Source organism: Xyrauchen texanus, chromosome 42, assembly GCF_025860055.1.
Source record: "Xyrauchen texanus isolate HMW12.3.18 chromosome 42, RBS_HiC_50CHRs, whole genome shotgun sequence".
Lineage (NCBI taxonomy): Eukaryota > Metazoa > Chordata > Actinopteri > Cypriniformes > Catostomidae > Xyrauchen > Xyrauchen texanus.
Genome location: NC_068317.1, coordinates 32,345,222 through 32,348,894, shown reverse-complemented (window position 1 = coordinate 32,348,894; position 3,673 = coordinate 32,345,222). Strand labels below are relative to the sequence as shown.

Sequence of the window (3,673 nt, the reverse complement as noted above, 5' to 3'; positions counted from 1 at the left end):
TGCTAGTGTATCGCTCATATAAAGGCTCCAGAGTATTCATGCCGACAAGCACAAATGAAGAACCCTCAGGATGGCCATCAGGTACAACCAAGGCAAGAGTCGGTACATCAAATTCTTCTCCCAAGAACTCTTTGTGAAAGCCTATTGTCATCTCTACATACCCCAGGTATGGCACTGATTGACCGGCAGCACCCTCTACTTGGAGTAAGCTGTAAAGTGACTTCACAGGGTGATTGCTAAGACTCTGGTTGTAAAAAGAGACTGGAATCGTGGTGACTCATGCAGCCAGTATCCAAAAGGCAATGATAGTCCTGTCCAGCAATCTGGACGACTGCAGAACATTTTGAGCCCACCAGGCCCTTTGGAATCTGTATGTTTGCATTCTTTATCTGGGGCTGTGACACTTCTGCACACTTGACAGTCTTCTTTCTTTCCCTGGGACGGATTTGATCCCTTCTGGCCCCTGTCTGTCCCACAACAGGAACCAGACTCAGTTTAAATGGACGGAGTTGGAAGGGTTTTGTTGGTTGCTAGTGAACTGTTTCCTTTTACGAGCAACCAGGGAAGAATTGGGTTCATTCTCACACTGGGGACGGATGTGGCCATCCTCACCACACCGAAAACAATAACCAGGTTTGGCCTGAGTAGGTGTGGATCGACGAAGCTGCTGATTGGTGGCCCTGGCATGTGGCTTACTGTAGGTGGAAGTCTTGGGGATAGCACTGGTCTTTGACTGGCTGGTCGTTAGCATGGCTAACTGTCGCTGGACGTCAGCTAGTTGTTGAGTCAGTTGCTGGATGATGTTAACCAAAGCGGTAACGGTGGCCCCATCTTCAGGGTTAACACGTGCAAACTGGGCATGAGATGTAACTTTCTGCCGTGTAGAACCCAGATATTGCTTCATTTGATGTGCTTTTGCTGCCTCTCGGTCCTCTTCAGTGCGCAAGAGGAGCAACAGCTCAGCAAAAGTGGGTGGACAAGTCTTTTGTTTTAGCTGGAGCTCAGCAATCAAAGAACTGTCCCAGCATCCACGACAGAACTGGTTCAACAAATGCAGATCTACTTCAGACTCTATGACTCCTCCCATTTTCATGGCAGAATTCAGGGCAACCTGGAGCCGTTGGAGGTAGGCAGATGGTTTCTCACCGGCATCCTGAAATGTGTCCATGAATCTAACAAACAGTTCATCCCCATCTTGCACAGTAGCATATGCAGAGTCAAGAGTGTCTAGATACACTATAGGCAGTGTGCTGGAACTCAATTGCTTGACCATATCTGCTGCTGGAGGAAGGAGGCTCTCCACTATCCTCCTGGAGCGATGGAGGTCGGATACAGGTGGATCCTTCAACAGCAGTTCTACTCCTGACCACCAGGTGTCGTAGTCAGACTCATGAGTAGGTCTGGGAAGTCGACCTGAGAAAACCCTGATCCTCTGGTGATGTACTGCACTCTCCTCATTTTTTACAATGTGCTCTACTACGTAGTGCTGGACCTCAGGTGGATGGACGTCAATGCTGGCAGTTGAATGTCTCATCCCCGGCTGCATAGGATCAGAAGGATCAATGCGGGGCTCAGCGACTGACCTTAAAGCAGCAGTGCCCACAAGGGAAACAGGAATGACTGGTGGAAACAGAGTTAATGGCTTCACTGATGGCTTTGGCAGCGTGGGCAACTCAGTACTTGGTGGATCTTCCACATGAGGCTCAGAGCGGAGCTCGGAGACCGAAAATCCAATCGGAGACATCATTGTTTTGAGCACTTCAGTGTAATCCACCCATTAATTTGGCTAAATTCTGTAAATCAGACAAATACAACATAGTTTTAGCCTTAGCAAAGTGATCTGTACAAACAGAAGATAGCTCCAAAATGCAACATCTGTGTCTTTTTAGCCGAGACCCATGTGTACGGCAAAATGGGACGTAGCGCTTCCAAAGTAAATTCAACAACAAGCACACCATCATACTCAGAAATTTTCTCAATCTCATTGACTGAACCATATTGACTTAGAAACTCAATGACTTCATCACTTTCTGGTTCTGTTATGCCCTCCAACAGCACAGCATTTGGTAATTTGATACCACGTTTCAAAAACACATCCATTATTGTTACTGAACTGCAATAAACCCAAGTCAATACCTCAAATGTACATTAAACTCACCAATTCCTCCTGGCTGGCTTGCCACAATTATGTAGCATATATAATTGCTGCAATTGTATGTAAAAATAATGGACCAGTATCAGAAGATCTTAGTTCAGCTCAAGGAGGAAAAAGTGAAGTTCAATGAACACAGACTCAAGGCTGCAGTGCAATTGTGAATTGTATTAGATAGATAAGACAACAAGCACTTACAATATTTACACGTGCACATAGATAATATTCAGTTCAAAGTTATTGATGAACATACAACAATCTCAGAATTCATTCGATAATCAGTGCTTGAAGCCGCAGCAGTTCACGACACACAACTCTTAACAGGCAAAGTCCAATGAGTCCATGATGGAACAGCCCATGAAACAAACATGAATGTGTGCAGGTGTGAATGTCTGAAGGTGTGTGCAGGTGTATCTAACGAAGCAGCTGCAGCGCCTCCTACCACACCGGCAGATGCATGCACTCCAAAGCATCAGTTTTGGGCCTAGTGGCTCGCCATCCATATACAGAACCTGGCCTGTACAAAACAGGACCAATTAATAATTAACACTGGTTCTAAGCATCACAACTATATCACCATAATCATAATATCATAAAGTCAACATACTATCATAATCAATCTCAGTTCATTCACTTCATCATGTACATGATTCAATTTAAATACTGCATATAGCAATATAAATAATTTAACAATCAGCAAGAGTACTCTCATAAATAGACAATATTATCAATAATAGCTTCAAAATACATCTCAGAATCAAAGTGGATGACAACTTCATAATTCAACATCAACATTAAGATTACGATTAATTAATGCATTGTTCATATAAATAAGCACAATATATAGTCAGATTCATTACAGTTCAAACAAGTACAGCCAGCGCCAGCACCGGCTAACAAATCCATACACAATACACTATCAGCGCCATATAATATAAACAAAGACACTCACCAGTTCCCATATCATTAAGTCACTCAAACAGCAGTCAATGGAAGGGTAGAGGCATCTAAAAAGTTGGCAGGCATAACAGTTAAACCGGCAGTCTAATGAATAAAAGGTTTACAGGGCTAAACGCCTACCTGCAGCAGCTCAACACACCGGCTCCCACACACACACCAAACAACAGCGCGCGGCCATATTTAAAGGAAAATGATGCAACTGTGTGTCAAGTCTCGCGATACTGTCACGGAGTCTCGCGACAACGCGAACACAGTGCGGAGCCGCGAGAAGTGAACAAAGGCAGAAAACACCTGGGTTACAATTATATTATACTACCGTTTATACTACATATACTATTATCAATCTATTATTATTATTATTATTATTATACTATTGTATTATACTATTTATATTACATATACTATTTCTATTATCAATCTATTATTATAATTATTATACTATTGTATTATTAGTGGTGCTTGCAAAGCATCACTATTGTAATCTCACATACTTATTTTTATTTTTCTTCTTTTTATTATTATTCTATCTCCGTACAAAACTTCGGCACCTAACTCGTCCCG

General features: G+C 42.8%; 1 long non-coding RNA gene across 1 annotated transcript; it reads right to left on the bottom strand.

Moving 5' to 3' along the window:
* Positions 1 to 2,452: 2,452 nt before the first annotated feature.
* On the bottom strand, positions 2,453 to 3,289 carry LOC127634976 (uncharacterized). Its single transcript, XR_007969433.1, has 3 exons — positions 3,233 to 3,289; positions 3,105 to 3,159; positions 2,453 to 2,669 (listed from the first exon to the last, which is right to left on the bottom strand). It is a non-coding gene; the product is annotated as an uncharacterized LOC127634976 (long non-coding RNA).
* Positions 3,290 to 3,673: the final 384 nt, after the last annotated feature.